We start from the raw sequence: 20,297 nt of genomic DNA on the forward strand, positions 1-20,297 counted from the left end.
TAGGCACACTTGATGATGTACTGGATCCCGTGGTAGAGGAGTTCGTTGAAAGTAATCCTTAAGTAGTGTGGAAAAGTCTATGTGATAATCCTCTGACTCAGTCTGCTGATTCTAGATGTCTCTTACTAAACAGCTACATTCTTGGTGGAAGAAAAGCTGAGAAGATGACCCCACACTGGAAAATCCGCATAGTCAAGCTTTTGGAAGAGTTGAGGGCTGAAAAGTCTGAGGGCTGGACCCCGACCTCAAAAGGCCTGATTGGCAGACTTAACAGAGCGTGGGCCAAAGGTTCTCCAATACCCAAAACCTATGCCGCTTGAGCCATCAACTTTTTATTCCCAACAGATTTCTTCACCATATCTTCTAACTGGGACCTAAAGATCTTAGCACCATCTGAGGACAGATCTTTGGGCTGAGTCCACTTTCCAAGCCCCCATCCAGATATGACGACGGACAGCAACTGAAGCTCCAGAGGCCACAGCAGGTGCACATAAGGTATCTGAGAGATTATGGACCCGAGAATCCATTATAGCCAAGAGAGTAGTTGTATCCTGACCTTCACACATTTGTTCTGCCAATGCATGGAAATCATTGAAAATAGACTGGCTAGTGTAAATCAAATAGACATTTGCTTAAGCACGAAACATTGCTGCGAAATAAGCTCTCTTTAGAACCCCTTAAAAATTTGAATCCACCAGATCTGAGGGTAATACATCCTCCGAAATAACAGTCCCTTGCAAGGATAATTAGAGTGTCCACCTTCACCATAGGAGGAAAAAACTCCCCCGAAAATACCTCTAATGGATGTCTCTTAGAAAGAAAGCGAGGAAAATAGGATTTGCCAATGTCCTTTCACTCATGATTCATTACCCTGTGCACCACACTGTAAAGGAATAAAGGCTCAGGATCCGGGCATTGGTATTTCGTGAAGAACTCCTCCTCATCTATGCTTGACTGAGGACTAGGAAAGTCCACCTTTTCTCAAATATGCTGAAAGATCTTGTTTGTCTTCATCCTCAGGGTCCTCTGGAGGGACTTCATCCAGCCTGGAATGCTTAGGTAGGTGGGTTCCCATGGTGTCTCTGGCTTGGGAGGCAGCTATCATGGCTGTCTCAATCATTTGCTGAATTGACAGCAAAGCAGGGGACTCAGACGAGGTGCCAGCTTGCTCCATTTCTACATGCGGCAAGTCTCATGAACACACTGAGACTTCTGCATATCCTCTTACAAAGGGAACAAAATAACGCGGCTCCAGAACACTAGCGGGAGCTCCCATAAAGGCAGGTACTGGCCTAAGGAAGAAAGAAACAGTGCTTCTCACTATTGAAATAAAAGAAATATGTGCCGAAAAGCACCACTTAAAAGTCAAGAAAAGGCTTGCAATAGCACAAACATCCCTAAGCACTTCGCCCTCCAGGGAATATAATTCACTTCGGTCCTCACCTGTTGAGCACAGCGATACAACCAGACCTAAAACAAAGCTGCTGGAGTGAGCCTCGAAAGGGGAAGAAAAAACATTCTTAAACAGACAAACTAAAGAAACATAGACTTAGCATAGACTTAGCTTTAAGATGCCCGCAATGGTGTCTCCATCTCGCAGAAAGGAAAAAACAAGAAGTGGTCATACTCAGTTTCTCCTTTTCTGGATTATGGGAATGAAAGCCATATCGGAAGAACTTTCTTTCAACTAGGTAATGGTGTTCTACTAAGCAGGGGAACTGCTCACTTGGTGAGGTCTGCGGCAGGAAGATGAATGAGGAGGTAATGACGAAGAATTTAGAAGCTCTCTATGAAAAGAGACGAATTTGCTCAAAGTAACTCATCAAAGGATGAAAAACAAATGGGCTTGCAGTGAAGCCTTGAGTGCCAGAAGGTTCCCGAGACCAGGCACTGTGAAGAGGGGCATGCAAAGGGCAGAATATGTTGACAAGGCAACAGGGAGGGGACAGCTAAAAAAACAAAGTTTCCTTTTCGCAGCACATTTACCTTTAGAGGTGATAAGAACGAGTGCTACCACCTGCAATGATATTGTCTAAAGGAGCTGGAAAGTGGCCACAGAATATCAGCATACCCGCCTAAAGACCTAAGATGCCTTTGAGAAAGAGGCCCAATGTCCAGTGAATTCCAAATACTTTAAAAAGTTTAACATTGATTCAGAAGATGGTGGTGGGGAACTGAACCATAAAACTGCACACAGGGACAAATATGCCCCTTCAAATAAATGTCTTGTAATGCACAAGTGTCTCCATGTAGGCAGTTATAAGGTAAAGTTGCCTTTCCTAACACACACATATGCCAATATTGTCTAAGGAGTCAGATTAGCGCAGGTATAGCAGCTCGGCGTGTGAGTCATTTCATAAAATGACAAAAAGACTGCTAATTTCTTTGGGAGGCTATGAGTTATTTTTCAGTAGTCATGAAAAATAGGACACTTTACCCCACACACGTTTACTCCACATGCCATTAACCCACTATTTTTACACTGCAAAATCTTTTACAACGCAGGGCTTTCCAATGCAATCCATTACAACGCATTCCCCATTATAACGCAATTTACTATTCTGGCTCCACGGGGGCGTTACTAAGTGGAATGCGTTATTATAAAATGCGGTGTAAAGCCCTGCGTTGTAAAAGATTTTTCAGAGTAAAAAATGCAGGGTAATGGCATGTGGAGTAATGCATGTGGGGTAAAGGATGTTTCCCGTCATGAAAATGCAGTAACACACACAATCCGGAACACCCATGTTAAATTCTTGTGCAGTTTATAATTTTTCACTGTGTGCTGTTTAGTGGAGTTATGTTGAGTAGTTTGTGGCATTGTTGAGCAGTACCTAGAACAAGATAATGGCAGAGTGCATTTAACTAGCTGAAAACAAAGCAACACTGCACAGCGCATGCAGGCAGCAGGCAGTACAACACGCTTGTGTTTAAAAGTTATCGTGAAATAGTGGAGTCCTATTTAGAAACAAGGAATTAAGGGATACATAAAGCGTTTCTAAATGGACTCAGTTTGTGCAGGGAATGTCCTATTAATTACTGGTAATCTTCATTACTCTTGGTGTAGTCCTCCTCCCATTCATTACTTATGGAGATCTATCATCTCCCAGACAGAAAAAAAGAACGCAAGGACTGCTGGTTGCCCATGCTCTATCCCCTCCCACCGGGAGTACATAAACTGTACTTAACCCAGCATTTGTTCTGACCTAACAAGCCTTCCAAGGAAGGCCGGCCGTTCGGGAGGGAGGGAGGGGCGTAATGAATGGGACGAGGACCACAGGACCATGAGTAATGAAGATTACCAGTAAGTAATAGGACATTACCCCACATCCCCATGTCCTGGTCCCATTCATTACTTAATGAGAATACCAAAGCCAGACAACCAGCCTTGCGTACCCCCCCCCCCAAAAAAAACAGGACACCACACTTAAAACAGCACCCAAGTGAATTTATTTAAATTCTCCTTTGCCCCTTCTAGCTCCCACCACATCAGCTCCTCCATTTATGAAGTTTCTGTCCACAGTTGGGTCGGATACATTGGCCATCCTCAAATCACTCAAGTGGGGTTCCCCGACAGACCCATGACCAGCTAAAGTTCTGGCTGTGGTTGCTGAGGTGGTATATTCAGAGGTAAATACGATTATTAATCTATCCTTACAGACTGCTACTGTACCTCTGAATTGGAAACAGGCAAAGCTCTTGCCACTTTTAAAAAAACCTTCTTTAGATCCTTTCAAACTTGCTAGTTATCGCCCCATCTCTCTCCTACCGGCATTGACAAAGGTTTATGAAAAGGTGGTCTTTCAACAGCTAGAGGCCTATGTTGAAGCATCCGGTGCTCTCCACCCGGCGCAATCTGGTTTTAGGGCATCATATAGCACCGAGACCACACTGGTGGAAATGGCTGAGGCGATTAGGGAGTGTCTAGAAGCGGGCGGCAGGGCGGCCTCGATTTTGCTTGACCTCTCTGCCGCCTTCGATACGGTGCCCCATCAAATACTTCTCGCCCGACTTTCAAACATTGCCATCACTGGCACCGCCTGGGATTGGATGAAATCCTTTCTGGAAGAGCGCACTCAGCAGGTCTGGATGCCACCTTTTTCATCGCCTGCCAGGAAAATGTCTACCGGAGTCCCACAGGGTTCTACCTTGAGCCCTTTGCTCTTTAATATCTGACTCCTTTGATTTTTCTGGCAGAGGAGCTGGGAGCAAAAATATTAGCTTATGCCAATGACACCCAGCTCCTATTTACCTGGAAGGACTCCGACCTGTTGACAGAAACTGCCCAGAAATGTCTCTCATCTGTGTTTAAGTGGCCCAACTGAAATGCAACGAGGACACGTCGGAGGTCCTTCTCTATGGTCAGTTTCCGCCTGCCTTTAGAGAAACCTTGAGGCCACCAGACTTCCCTCGACCCAACTCAGAGGGCGATCCAGCAAAGAACTTGGGGGTCTGGTTCAGAGAAGACCTTCGGTTTTCGGTGCGAATCAAGAAACTCACCAGAGTTTGCTTTGGCACCCTTAAATCATTAAGAAGGTTCTTCCCCATGCTTCCAAGGCCAACCAAGGAAATGGTCACCCATGCGCTCATTCTCTCCCGCATTGACTATGCCAATGCTTTGTACATTGGCATCCCTGGATATCTGATAAAAAAAACTGCAGACCATACAGAATGCCGCGGCTAGAATTCTGTTTAACATCTCTGGAAGATCAAGCGTAAGACAGCATTTACGAGATCTGCATTGGCATCCTGTGGCCCACAGAGTGCAATTTAAAGCCCTCACGCTGGCTCATACAACCCTGCACGGTCTTGGACCAATATATATCAGGAAGTGTTTTGCTTTCTATGTCCCCAGCAGATCTATGCGTTCAGCCACCCAACGACCGATGGCGATCCCCCGATTCCGCAGGACGCGGCTGGGGGGTCAGTCCCTCTCCGTCAAAGCAGCAATGGCATGGAAGTCCCTTTCCTTGGAATTACGGTATATTCAGGACTTCAGACTCTTTCAAAAACAACTTAAAGCCTTCCTTTTTAATCAGCCGATTTAAACTCTTCGCTCCACTTGGTCACGGTTACTTTGCGCGCCAGGACACTCTTGAGTATTTGTGTGCAGTATAAATCTACTATAACATAACATATAACAAGGTACAGAAAAGAAAAATACAGTTAGGAGCACACAGCCTACAACACACCTAACCCAAAATTGTCATCCTCCTCCAAAACATTCTGGAGACGATAATGGTAAACAAAATTATTAGAGGAAGCCCACGTAGCCACCTGTCAAACCTCAGCAATGGACACCCCATGCATTTCAGCCCACGAGGTCGCCACAACCCTCGTGGAACTGCCCTGCACTCCACCTGGTAGAGGAGCACCTTCCAGGGAAGAAGCCGGCTCAATCACCTGCTTCAGCCACTGGCTAACGGTCGGAGCCATTCTTACTGCATCGTAATGTTCTGTTTGGAATAATGTCTGACCGGCCCATTTCAATGGGGTCGGTTGGGAAATATCCCAAACAGGAGTTCCGAATGGCTTCCGATGGGCTCGGAGAGCCTGTCCGCCAATCGGAAGGCCTTCAGTAATCCCTCAGCCGGCTCTTTCCGGCCGAGGGATTACAATGGCAGCTTCCGACTGCCTTTCTGTGCTGGCCTTTCCGACACAGAAAAGCATTGAGAAATTGTCTTTGGGGGCCCGCAGCAGGGACCCCATGGGTGCGAGGCCGCCGAATGGCAGCCTGTTGACCACCGGGTGCAGGGATGAACTACACCTCTGTTCTTTTCAATGAGAGCTGCATTCCGTTTGGAATGCATGCTCCCATTGTAAAGAATAGGCATGCGACCGAACAGGGTTCGGTCACATCCTAATTCCTGGGCTGGAACCGATGACAGGAGGTCGTTCGATTCCTGTTCCAAACCAATGTTGGACTGACTCCGGTCCGTCTGACATCGGAATCAGGCCCTTAGTGTGATCCAGATACACCACTTCATGTCCAACAGGGACCAATCCAAGTCCCCGGAAGAACCAGGAACCTCTACCAGAGCTGGCAGAACCAGCTCCTGGGATTTACGGAATTGAGACGCCACCTTAGGCACAAAAGAGGCCTCCAACCTAAAAACTACACCATCATCAGAAAAAGACAAGTAGGGTTCCCTGGCCATGAGAGCACCCAGTTCCCCAATCCACCGAGCTGAAGTGGTCGCCACCAAGAAAATCACCTTTAAGGTGACAAACTTAATCTCAACCAACTCCAACGTTTCAAAGGGGGACGACACCAGAGCCTTCAGCACCAGTCCCACAAGGGAAAAAGCGGCTTCACCACAGGATGGGCAAGAGAGAAACTGCGAAGCAACCTGACCACAAGATGATCCATGTCCCCCACATTATCCCAGGGAGCCCGAAAAGCCTTATTTGGCAGCCCACTGGGCCCTCAAGGTAGACACCGCCAGGTGCTTCTCAAAGCCCTCCCACAAAAATTGTAACACATCCATGAGGGAACACTCCAACGGAGACAGATGGAGGTAACCACACTAACAGGCAAAATTCCTCCAGTGTCTCTCACAGGACTTCAGAATGGAAGGAAGACGTGGCTGTTGAATAGCCAGTGCTAGGTTTTGAGGCAGCCCTTGGTGCTGCGACCACCGCCTCTCAACTTCCAGATCGAGGGACGGAGCCAAGGATGAGCCAGAGACGGGACAGCCCACAGAGGAGAAGTGAAGCATGGCACGATCCACGGACCCTGAACAGTCATCAGCCTGAAAATGGGGAACCAAGACCGACGGGGCCAAAAAGGCACCACCACAATCACCATCCTGGACTCGCCCTGGAGACATGCCAGAAACTGGAGAACCAGAGCAATCAAAGGGAAGGCAGGCAACAGGCAGTTGGGCCTAGGTACTGTCAGGCCATCCACCCTCAGACCTCCCCATGAGAAGCCAGACAACAAAACCGAGGAACCTGAGCATTGTGCCGGGTAGCAAGAAGATCCAGGAAGGGTGCACCAAACCCCCTGCACACCTTGTGAAAAACCTCCCTGGTAAGACACAGCTTGTGAGAGGAAGGGAAGAACCGGCAGGCCGTCTGCCACCCCGAACATACGCAGCTCGCGGGGACAGAAGGCGCTGTTCCACCCAGAAGAACAAAGGCCGTGCCACCGCATTGAGGGATAGGTATGGAACCCCCCCCCCGATTCTTCATATATGCTATAGAGACCTGGTTGTCGGAACGCACCACCAGGTTGCACCGCTCCATCAAGGCTTGAAATCCCCCAACAGCCTGGGAAACAACCATCAGCTCCCTCCAGTTGGAGGACATCCGCTTCTCCCTCAGAGTCCAGCAGGCCTGCAAGGACCTGTCCCCCAGAGTCACACCTCAACCAAATGCGCTGGCATCTGTACTCCTGAATGGGGGGTCTGGCTACAGCGGCACACCCCACTCCAGATTGACCACCAGAGTCCACCACTCCAGCTGCTGGCATTCTGCCGGGGACAAAGCAATCGCCAGATCAAAGTCGCCAAAGCGAGGATACCACACTGACAGCAGCCACAGAGCGCGGCGGTGCAACCGAGCCCAGGGCACCAGAAACACAGCCGCTTACATGTACCCTAACATCTGCAACCACCGGCGAACTGACAGACAGGACTTGCCCATCACCTCCAAGGCCAAGGATTGAAGCACCCAGATCCAGGAAACCGGCAGGAACACTTTGTTCAGGATGGTTCGGAACCGGGCCCCAATTAACATCATGTCCTGAAAGGGCACCAGTTGATACTTCTCCCAGTTCAGGAGAAACCCATGCGCCCTGAGTGAGGCACACACTATCCCTAGACACCCCAAGATCAGCTCCTCTGAGAGAACATGGAGGAGCCAATCATCCAGATAAGGGTATAAGAGGATGCCTTGGAAATGAAGGGAGGCCAGCAGGGGAGCCACCACCTTGGGAAACACCAAGGGGGCTGACCACAGCCCAAATGGAAGGACCAGAAACCGGTACTGCACCCCCTGATGCAGAACCTCAGAAACTTCTGGAAGAAGGGTTGAATGGGCACATGATAGTACGCTCCTGCAAGTCCAATGTGTACATGAGATGGTCCTTCAGCACCAATGGGATAATCTGCTGCAGTGTCTCCATCTTGAAGGGGAGATGCAGCACAAACCGGTTCAGAGACTTTAAATCCCAAACCAGTCAGATGCCCAGGTTAGCCTTTGCCACCAGAAAAATGAGTGGCTAACCCCCCCCCCCCACCTCCAAGGGGAAGGCCACATGAATGGCTCCCTTCTGTAGTAGAGAATGAATTCCCCATGCCAGAGTCATCTGCTTAATTTCCCTGGAAGGCCAAAGATTCGGACGGATGCCGGATGCCGACGGGAACTCCCCAAACTCGATCCTGTAGCCGTGCCTCACGCATCGGAAGTAGACTGCTCCCATGCCTGGAGGAAGTGCGACCACTGAACACAAATTCCTGCCCCATCATATAGTCAGAAATGAGGCTTAGGAGGGGGATTTCGCCTTCCAATCCCGACCCCGTCCAGCAGTGAATCAACCATGAGACCTGGGGAACTGCTTTCTGGAGCAGGAGCGAAAGGGAAATTCAGGCTTAAAGGACAGTCTCTCACTCTCACTAGTAGCACCTTTGAGGGAGGAGAAATGTTTCTTCACCTTGAATAACTTATGCAGCTTATCCTCCAACTCTGCCCCAAACAAACCCATCAATCCCTGAAAAAGCAACCTCAGCAAAAATGTCTTCTAGGCAGAATCTGTCCTCTAGCCCTTAAGAACAATATTCTGATGGCCTCCACAAAGGGCCGAAGCCCTGACCACATCAAAAGAAATATCAAAAAGATATTCGACTCGGCATTTAATCTGGTCCAGCAGACCTGCACGGTGAGAGGCATCGTCCAAGGACCTAAACAGCACCTTGAGATCCGTTAGTAAAGATTGCGCCACATAGGTACTATAGATACCTGCCCGAAGAGTGAGATGGGAATTGGAATAGAACTTACGAAGGGAGGCATCAATGTTCTTATCCACAACATCCTTGATGACCCTATTTTTCACCAAGGAGGTCCGCCCCACCACACTGGCCAGAAATTAATCCATGGGAATGGCATCTGACTGGTCTTTCTAAATATCCTGCAAGGGATACAATTTTGCAATGAAGCGGGGCAACATGCTCTTATCCAGGTCCCTTCACTCCCTCTTGAGGACCTCAGAAATGTACTGATGAACAAGCACATCCAGGGGTGCCAAAAATCTGGAAGTGCCGCAGCATGCCCCCAGATGAGGTTGAAGGGATTTCCCCATCTGGGAAACCCATATTAGACTTTGCATGCCTGATCAAGTCTGGCAGCATGTCTTTGGAAACATACTTCTACCCATCAGATCCTCAGGCCCTTGCCCCTCCTCCTCAGACCCTGAAGAAGGAGACGGAACAGGCCCCATCCCTTTAGGCTTAGTGGAGTCCTTCATCTCCAACAATGTCTCCCGTATCAATATCTTCAATTTAGCGTCCCCACACTCCCTGCGGCGTTTTGGAGGGGAAGCAGAAGAGCTGGAGGAACTAGAGGCAGAAGAGAAAAACTCAGCTCCATGCTTCCTTTTTCTGGTATGTTTCACCATGATCTCTTATCAGGAGAAGCCACAGAACACAGTAGTGCAACACAAACGGAGAGTAATAAACACAACAGCTATGCAGTACTTACCCCAGGAAAAAAATATTTTCCTTCACTAAAAAACACAAAGTAACATGCCCCCCCAGCCAGCCCAGGCACGCCCTCTGTGACCGGCGTGCCTGGACCCAGCCCGATTGTCCTCCATGTAGTAAACCAGGCACAGCCGGAGCACTGCTCACCAAGCTATGACGTGCCAAGACTTCCACCATCTGCCAATCTGGCCCGCCATCAGGCAGACGTGACCGTGACCCAGAAGCACCCCAGCCAACAAGGGCCAGACTTCCACCGACCTCGTCCCATTCTGTCTGAGACAGAAAAAAGAACAGAACAAAGGCTGGGTAAGTACGGTTTATCTACACCCGGTGGGAGGCGGTGGGGAACCAGCATTCCTTGTGTTCATTTCTCTGTCGGGAGATGAAAGAGCTCTATAAGTAATGAATGGGACAAGGACCTAGGAATGTGGGGGTAATGGAGATTGTTTAACTGATTTACGACAGAGGTTTGGGAAGCTTTTAAGTCGTTACTGCTCAGCATACATGCTGCACACTTGTTGTTCTGTTTCGTGGCCTTGACACACACTCCCTCCTTTGTAGCCTTAGGTCAGTAGGGGCCAGGCTTGGCCCTTTTCAGCTCGAGAGCCCCAGAGGACCTCAAGCTGAGCCAGGCTCATTCAGTGGTGCTTTGTAGTATATTCTGACTGATGAGCAGTGTTTACTCTGCACCCGCCACACAGCATGGCCCACAAGCCACAGCCTGAGAGCAACTGCAGCTCTACGTAAGCAGCACACAAACAGACGCACGTGAAACTTCGGATGGCTCGCAGACCAATGGGACTGAGTGTAGGCAGGCAGGCAATACTGCCTCCAATCAGGGGCAGGCTCCAGCCAGGCTCATTCAGTGGTGCTCTGTACTCAACTTTGACATATGAGCAGTGTTTACACCAGGGCCGGCTCTACGGTGGTGCGACCAGTGCCACCGCACCAGGTGATGGCTTCCTGGGGGCGCTGTGTTTGCAAGTTTATTTTGTTTTCAAAGCACCTGCTGCTGCATTTCTTTCCTCCGGCAATTACCAGCCCCAACAAAAATGTCAAGCTAACTCCTACAATTAATGTTCTTCCTGGATAGAAATTGGAGTTTTGTAAAGTTGATGTTTTGACTAATATGCCTGCTGCAAAGAACGTGTACCATGTAGATTACAGAGTGCATATAATGTAACTGATTTTAAAAGAGACATCCTTTTGTTACTTGCAATTTATAACTTAAAGTCCTGATATAGAACAGTGAGGTATTAACTTTCATCATAGAGCTGCATACACACTGCAAAGTAAACATTAGAGCATAGATTAATGTTGCAAAAAGGGTTAATTTGGGTTGAAATCAATTCTTATTATTAGAGAAAATTCCCAACTATACTGTTTCTATTTCGACTCTGAGTTTGTGCTTCTCCACACCAAGCACTCTATACCGCCTACCAGTATGGATGTCAACAAAAAGAGGGACAGATGGGTAATTTTAACGAGGTCCAGTGTACATACCCTAACGACTAGTAATACAAAAAGAGTACAAAGTTCCTCTGGTCGGAGAAAGATGTAGGTCAGTGAGAAAGGTAATAGTATCAGCGGGGTTGTCATGTGTTACGGAAGGGGGAAACCCTTTGTTGGAACTAGGGCTCTCACACACCCAGCAAGCTAGGTGTCATGCTTCATCATTTGAGCCTGCCCCTCGTCAGGTCGGCGCTGCAATTCCTGACGGGCTCCCAATAATGGGGCTCTTTGGCGGGGATCTTCTGTTCCTGCCGAAGGTTGCTGTGGGGGTAAGGGGCCCTAGAATGTGTAGACGTGGTGAAAGGATAAAATAGGTACTGTTAGTCCACGAAAAGATATATTTAATGAAGTGGTAAACAGCCTAGCTAAAATAAGTGAAAATTGAGGTGGGTATAGCTACTAGTGGTTATGACGCTAGTTGTGTATGCCCTACACTCAAGGAGATCAACATGTTTCTTGCCTAGTTAGCCAGAAATTGGTCACGGCAATTCATCAGGATCAAAAAAACTTAAACTATCTACAACCAAGGTATGTGGATACTACATACCTAAGGGGTGCTCAGAAGTAACATAGGAAAAAATGGAAAACAGAAAAGAACACATGACAAAATACCACATGATAAATTACACACACACAACAGAGTAAGCTGCGATCATCAAGAGACTAATGGGGACATGCTCCCAGGTGGGTAATGAAAAGTCAATTGTGACAAGCCAAAATTAAAAGACAGGACTATGGGCGGAGACAAAGGAGGAGGTGAACAACTCACCTCTAGTACTAGCAAGGTAATCTTGCAGCAGTCTCCGGCGGGTAAAAAGGACTCCAACGTGGGTCCTGGGATAAAAACCGGGAAGTGGGATGTTAAAACCTGAAACTACAAAGGCCCGTGTGTGGCGTAGTCATCCCATCAATCCAGAGGGGTGAGTGAAGTTACGGAAGGTAAAGGCAGCCTAGCATTTCATAATGTACTCCCATGGGCGGTCTGGTGTGCAGCCATGGTGGCCCTCCTACTCAGGGGCTCAGGCGTATCAACGCACAAATGGTTAGAGAGGTGAAAATCCATAATGTAATGGAAATCTCGTAGACATAGCGGGAACCGCCGTAGCCCCTGGTAGCGGATGGGTCAGTGCAGGACGGTGGCGCCCATGGTGTCATTGAAGTTGAGGAGGCGCCAAAAGAACCCTCCGTGTAAAAAGACTCACCTTGGAAAATATGCGGATGTCGGGGAGATGACCAAGTCCGTTACACTCACCTGCGTCGTTCGACGCTCGTGCTGAAAGACCTACCCCTGCCGCCGGACCTGGGATGGGTACCGGAGAGGGTGAGTGTGAGCTAGATAAGGACCCCGGAAGACGCTAATGGCGTCACGTGACCTCGGGTGCCCCAACCCCATTGGTGGAGAAATCAGCTAAAGTGCGGCCATGTTGGAACGGGCAGCGCATCTGACTAACAGTATCCGGTTTATACCCGTGACCGCGGGAAATAGTCCCCCATTGGTTGAAGTTTGTGAGGAACGGGTAGCCATGATGGAGCAGGCAAGCGAAGTGGGAGGTATGTCGGAAGTGATGGACAAACCAGCGCCCCAAAGGATTGGGTTGGCGAGGGCAGTCGCAATGACCATGTAGCAGTATCATGGTAATACTGGATCTATGGGGATATGGCCCGTGAGTCGAAATCCAGTACCAAAGCGGTAATAATCCACCAGGAAAAACAGACACAAAACACGGAAGGGAGGGTGACAGATTAAAAATTAAAATAATAATAAAATACAGTTGTTATATCTATGCAGTACAGGTGGAAAGTAATACCAGAGAGATCTATATGACATCTGGTCTATTTATGGGGGATGTACCAATGTCCCCAAAGCCAAGAGGGAGTGGTCAGGGGCAAAGGTCCCATAATCTATCTGAACGGTCGTGTGGGATGTAAAACACACATGGCATTAGAGGGGGCTCAAGCCTTAGTAAGGAGATTACTCAACCAGTGAGTGCGGACCATGGGATGTCATCATTCAAACCAGTCAGATGTGAAGATAACCTAAGGACCCATCTTTGTTCTAGTTTGAACAATGCATTCTGAGAGATCTGAGGATGTGCTTCTAAGACCACCCAGCTGATGGTGTCTGTTTGGTGTTGCATTTCTTTGAAATGAGTGTAAAGTTTGGTAGTCACTCTCTGACATCGTATGTTGCTCTTGTGTTCCATTATCCTAGTCTTGACCATGCGGGTGGTCATGCCTATGTAAACCAACTCGCAGGGACATCTGATCATGTATATGCAGTTTTTTGTATTACAATTGGTATGTCTACTCAATGTCCAATGGAAATCATTCTTAAAAGTGATGTTCTTACAGGTGCTGGTCAATTTGCATACTACACAGGAGCCACAGGGGAAATGGCCCCTGACGGGTGGTAACTCCCATATTGTCCTTTGTGAACCGATGGTACTCAATCTAGGTCTAGTGTGAACCAATAGGTCTTTGATGTTCTGTGTGCGTTTGTAGGCAAATCTAGGTTTGGGTATGTTGAGATTACCCGTGTCAAGAATCCCCCAGTTTTTCAAGATGATCTTTCTAATCCTACTTGAATCAGATGTGAAGGAAGTGACACAGGTCAAGATGTCAGTTTCAGGTTTGGTGTGTGTTTCTAGTAGTGTCTCACGTGGGTTATTCTTAGCCCTTTTCATAGAGTTGTGGACACACCTAATGGGATAGCCCCTGGCCATCAGGTTAGTTGATAGTATTTTAGCTTCTGTGTTGTAGTCCGACACCATAGTGCAATTGCGTCTAATGCGTAGGAATTGCCCGAAGGGCAAGTTATCCCTAAGTGTTTTGGGATGGTGACTGTCATACCGCAGAAGACTATTGCGATCAGTGGGTTTTTTGTACAGTGTGGTTGTGAGGGTGCCATTGAGTAGAGTGATATTCAAGTCCAGGAACGGGACCGAGTGCTCTGATATAGTGTGAGAGAATCTGAGGAACTCATTTTGCTCATTGATCCATTGTATGGAATTCACACAATCAGTGTGTGTACCGTGCCAAAAAACGAGTATATCGTCTATAAATCGTTTCCAAAGGGCGATGTTGTCAAGGAACGGATTTGAAGTACTTAAGATCACATTTTTCTCAAAATCTGCCATATAGAGACACGCTACACTGGGAGCAAAGGTACTACCCATAGATGTGCCTTGGCTCTGATGGTACAGTTGTCTATTGAATTCAAAAAAATTCTCAGTTAAAGCCAAGGTAGCACAATCAACAATGAATGTGACTGGTGTAGGTGACGACCAATCGAGTGCCCGAAGTGTTGACTCAATGACTGCCAGCGTAGCCCTCTGGGGGATGTTAGTGTAGAGGGCCTCCACGTCTAAGGTCACAAGATAGTCAATAATACCAGTGTCTGGAAAGTCATCAATTATTTTGAGGACGTCAGTGGTGTCTTTGATGAATGAGGGTGTGTCTCGCACCAAAGGTTGCAAAAAGTGGTCGCAGAATTTGGACAATGGTTTGAGGAGCGAGCCAATGCCAGACACAATTGGTCGTCCTGGGACTGGGGTCGTGCCCTTGTGGATCTTTGGGAGGGTGTAGAAGAAGGGGATCCTAGGTTCCCGAGTTACCAGAAACTCTGCCTCTTTATGGGTGATCCAACCATTGGCTTCAGCTTCATACACCATGGTCGAAATGGTGGTCTTAAGACGGGGGGTCGGATCAGACGCTATGGGAGTGTAATATCTCTCATTAGTAAGTTGGCGTCTGCATTCAATCTCATAATCCGTGGTGGACTGGATCACGATCGCCCCACCCTTGTCTGCCTGTTTGATGGTGATGGTGATGGAGGTGTCCTCAGAGAGGTTTTTCAAGAGCAGGGTTTCGTGTTTAGTCAGGTTATGGAAAGGTGCCTCCCTGTGGGGTAAGTCCAGTTCTTTCATAACCGCTTTTTCAAACGTGAGAATCTCCACAGGAACCATGTTATTCTGTGGAGTAAATGTGGAAGGGTTTCTCAATCCAGAATCACTCCCCTCATTATGAGGTTGGTCCTGGAAAAAGGATTTGAGGCGTATTTTACGAAATAGATTCTGAATTTCACAGTGATCCCTGAACCTGTCAACCCTTGGAGTTGGGACAAAACCAAGGCCTTTTTGTAGTAGTGATTTTTCGGGAGCTGTGAGGACCCTATGTGAAAGATTCACTACTAGTTCCTCTTGTCCTTCGTTCTGCTCCTGGTGTCCATGCCGCTGGTCGGTGGTTCCTGCCAGTGGACCTGCTTCTGTGCGCCTCTTCTGTTGCGCCCTCTTCCTCTGCCCCAGCCTCTGCCTAAAAAAGGCTGGTTATTACCATTGTAGAACTGAGGGGGGCAAGGTTGGTATTGGGGAAATTGCCAGAATGGTAGTGGTGGTGGTGGGCCTTGGAACATGGGGGGGCCATGGAAGGGAGGACCATTATAGAACCTGTTGTTCCTGGACTTGAATATCACTCTACTCAATGGCACCCTCACAACCACACTGTACAAAAAACCCACTGATCGCAATAGTCTTCTGCGGTATGACAGTCACCATCCCAAAACACTTAGGGATAACTTGCCCTTCGGGCAATTCCTAAGCATTAGACGCAATTGCACTATGGTGTCGGACTACAACACAGAAGCTAAAATACTATCAACTAACCTGATGGCCAGGGGCTATCCCACTAGGTGTGTCCACAACTCTATGAAAAGGGCTAAGAATAACCCACGTGAGACACTACTAGAAACACACACCAAACCTGAAACTGACATCTTGACCTGTGTCACTTCCTTCACATCTGATTCAAGTAGGATTAGAAAGATCATCTTGAAAAACTTGGGGATTCTTGACACGGGTAATCTCAACATACCCAAACCTAGATTTGCCTACAAACGCACACAGAACATCAAAGACCTATTGGTTCACACTAGACCTAGATTGAGTACCATCGGTTCACAAAGGACAATATGGGAGTTACCACCCGTCAGGGGCCATTTCCCCTGTGGCTCCTGTGTAGTATGCAAATTGACCAGCACCTGTAAGAACATCACTTTTAAGAATGATTTCCATTGGACATTGAGTAGACATACCAATTGTAATACAAAAAACTTCATATACATGATCAGATGTCCCTGCGAGTTGGTTTACATAGGCATGACCACCCGCATGGTCAAAACTAGGATAATGGAACACAAGAGCAACATACGATGTCAGAGAGTGACTACCAAACTTTACACTCATTTCAAAGAAATGCAACACCAAACAGACACCATCAGCTGGGTGGTCTTAGAAGCACATCCTCAGATCTCTCAGAATGCATTGTTCAAACTAGAACAAAGATGGGTCCTTAGGTTATCTTCACATCTGACTGGTTTGAATGATGACATCCCATGGTCCGCACTCACTGGTTGAGTAATCTCCTTACTAAGGCTTGAGCCCCCTCTAATGCCATGTGTGTTTTACATCCCACACGACCGTTCAGATAGATTATGGGACCTTTGCCCCTGACCACTCCCTCTTGGCTTTGGGGACATTGGTACATCCCCCATAAATAGACCAGATGTCATATAGATCTCTCTGGTATTACTTTCCACCTGTACTGCATAGATATAACAACTGTATTTTATTATTATTTTAATTTTTAATCTGTCACCCTCCCTTCCGTGTTTTGTGTCTGTTTTTCCTGGCGGATTATTACCGCTTTGGTACTGGATTTCGACTCACGGGCCATATCCCCATAGATCCAGTATTACCATGATACTGCTACATGGTCATTGCGACTGCCCTCGCCAACCCAATCCTTTGGGGCGCTGGTTTGTCCATCACTTCCGACATACCTCCCACTTCGCTTGCCTGCTCCATCATGGCTACCCGTTCCTCACAAACTTCAACCAATGGGGGACTATTTCCCGCGGTCACGGGTATAAACCGGATACTGTTAGTCAGATGCGCTGCCCGTTCCAACATGGCCGCACTTTAGCTGATTTCTCCACCAATGGGGTTGGGGCACCCGAGGTCACGTGACGCCATTAGCGTCTTCCGGGGTCCTTATCTAGCTCACACTCACCCTCTCCGGTACCCATCCCAGGTCCGGCGGCAGGGGTAGGTCTTTCAGCACGAGCGTCGAACGACGCAGGTGAGTGTAACGGACTTGGTCATCTCCCCGACATCCGCATATTTTCCAAGGTGAGTCTTTTTACACGGAGGGTTCTTTTGGCGCCTCCTCAACTTCAATGACACCATGGGCGCCACCGTCCTGCACTGACCCATCCGCTACCAGGGGCTACGGCGGTTCCCGCTATGTCTACGAGATTTCCATTACATTATGGATTTTCACCTCTCTAACCATTTGTGCGTTGATACGCCTGAGCCCCTGAGTAGGAGGGCCACCATGGCTGCACACCAGACCGCCCATGGGAGTACATTATGAAATGCTAGGCTGCCTTTACCTTCCGTAACTTCACTCACCCCTCTGGATTGATGGGATGACTACGCCACACACGGGCCTTTGTAGTTTCAGGTTTTAACATCCCACTTCCCGGTTTTTATCCCAGGACCCACGTTGGAGTCCTTTTTACCCGCCGGAGACTGCTGCAAGATTACCTTGCTAGTACTAGAGGTGAGTTGTTCACCTCCTCCTTTGTCTCCGCCCATAGTCCTGTCTTTTAATTTTGGCTTGTCACAATTGACTTTTCATTACCCACCTGGGAGCATGTCCCCATTAGTCTCTTGATGATCGCAGCTTACTCTGTTGTGTGTGTGTAATTTATCATGTGGTATTTTGTCATGTGTTCTTTTCTGTTTTCCATTTTTTCCTAGGTTACTTCTGAGCACCCCTTAGGTATGTAGTATCCACATACCTTGGTTGTAGATAGTTTAAGTTTTTTTGATCCTGATGAATTGCCGTGACCAATTTCTGGCTAACTAGGCAAGAAACATGTTGATCTCCTTGAGTGTAGGGCATACACAACTAGCGTCATAACCACTAGTAGCTATACCCACCTCATTTTTCACTTATTTTAGCTAGGCTGTTTACCACTTCATTAAATATATCTTTTCGTGGACTAACAGTACCTATTTTATCCTTTCACCACGTCTACACATTCTAGGGCCCCTTACCCCCACAGCACCCTTCGGCAGGAACAGAAGATCCCCGCCAAAGAGCCCCATTATTGGGAGCCCGTCAGGAATTGCAGCGCCGACCTGACGAGGGGCAGGCTCAAATGATGAAGCATGACACCTAGCTTGCTGGGTGTGTGAGAGCCCTAGTTCCAACAAAGGGTTTCCCCCTTCCGTAACACATGACAACCCCGCTGATACTATTACCTTTCTCACTGACCTACATCTTTCTCCGACCAGAGGAACTTTGTACTCTTTTTGTATTACTACCAGTATGGATGACATGTGACTCCTACACTTTTAGTCCTTTGGTTTATGTAACATTTCCTATAAGCTAATTTACACACCTGTGTTTGATTGTCTCTGTGTAATGTGTGTCTGATGCAAAGGGCTCTGACATCCTTTAACTGGTATGAGTGGCGCTATTTAACGAATTCACTGCATCTGAGACAGCGTGGTTATGCAGACTTGGTCACCGTTAAGGGGTACTAGTGAGAAAATCCAAGGTGGAGTGGTCATTGTGGGGGGCACCAACTAACATTGTTGCACTGGGCGCCACCAGCGCTAAAGCAGGCCCTGGTTTACACTGCACCCACCATGCAGCATGGCCCAGTCTGGGTGCAGCTGCAGCTCCATGCAAGCAGCACACAGACAGTCGCACATGAAATTTTGGAATGCAAGTGAGTGTAGGGAGGCAGGCAGTTCTGCCGCCAATCAGGGACAGGCACGGAATGTGAAACATTCTATAATCATCCTCCTGATTGGCTGCTCTGTGCTAGAAATCAAATGGGAGAGAGAACTAGTTGTCAGCTTGCCTTTTTAGTGCAGTTGGTGTATGTGACACTCACCCAGCATTGCTATAAAGTGGATATAAGCCTCAAATGCGTTATTCTAACCCCTGATGTGTGACATTTGGCAGTGCTGCAGCGGGCCTATGCTAATACCAAACATTGTGGAATATTTACTACAGTTCTTATAACTGTGCAAACAATTATGCTTAGAGTGAATTCTGCTGAAATACTTATTTAGTTTTTATGGCGATTAGCAATCACAATCTGTTCATGTCTACATAGTGATCTAGAGACCAGTGAAGGTTGCTTTGCATATTATCTTCTGGTTTCAGATACTCATAAATGTTGGGATAGCATATCACTTCTTGTAGGCACAATAGCATGTTTCCAGTCTTGACGTTTTATATTCTCAAATCATTAGCTTAATTTAGCAAATTAAATCTATAATGCCGAGGCACAGGTTTGCTAAATTAAAGACCATGAAACACGATGCCCTGCTTACATGTAGCGATACCCGGGGGACATGTCCTTTAGTAGCTACTTCAAAGAAATCTGTATTACATAAAACAAGATGACACAATAAACAAAGATTGCCAAAGCCAATTGTTCTGCTTTTAATGTGTTGACATATCAAAACAGATGCATGGACAAAGTCGGTTTGCATGTATTAGTACATTAAAGCCAGGACTATTGCTATTGCCTTTGTACATGCTTGTTATCTCTTGTTGAGACAAGACTGTATGTGGCTGTGTGACGGAACTAAGTATGCGTATACCACGCATGCCCGTTCCACCCTGTCTTAACCATGCATATGCCTTTACCACGCATGCCTTTACAATGAAATATGGGTTGTTAACACAATTATGGTAATGACATATGCATGGTTAAGACTTATCAGACTTACCCTGCCCTGAGTCCTAAAACTACTACCCTCTCTCCTGAAACCCAACCCCCTCCCTCCACGAGCCCTAAAAACTTCTCAGCACCCCAAGTCCTAAAAATACCCCGCCCTCCCCTAAGCCCTAAAAACTAACATGACCCCCCATCAAGCCCTAAAAACTACCCTGGCTGCTCCCAAGCCCTAAAAAGTATCCAGATCCCTGCCTCCCTGCCCTGATCCCTAAAACAGCCCCCCAAACCCTGGCCCTGAAACCTAAAACTACCCCCTCTCTCCTGAA

At 47.6% G+C, this 20,297-nt stretch overlaps 1 protein-coding gene across 1 annotated transcript in view; it reads right to left on the reverse strand.

Moving 5' to 3' along the window:
- Positions 1 to 20,297, reverse strand: part of LOC146864114 (complement component C9-like) — a 160,385-nt gene that overhangs the window by 84,188 nt on the left and 55,900 nt on the right. The window lies entirely within an intron of this gene.

Source organism: Triturus cristatus, chromosome 2_1 (genome assembly GCF_964204655.1).
Source record: "Triturus cristatus chromosome 2_1, aTriCri1.1, whole genome shotgun sequence".
NCBI lineage: Eukaryota > Metazoa > Chordata > Amphibia > Caudata > Salamandridae > Triturus > Triturus cristatus.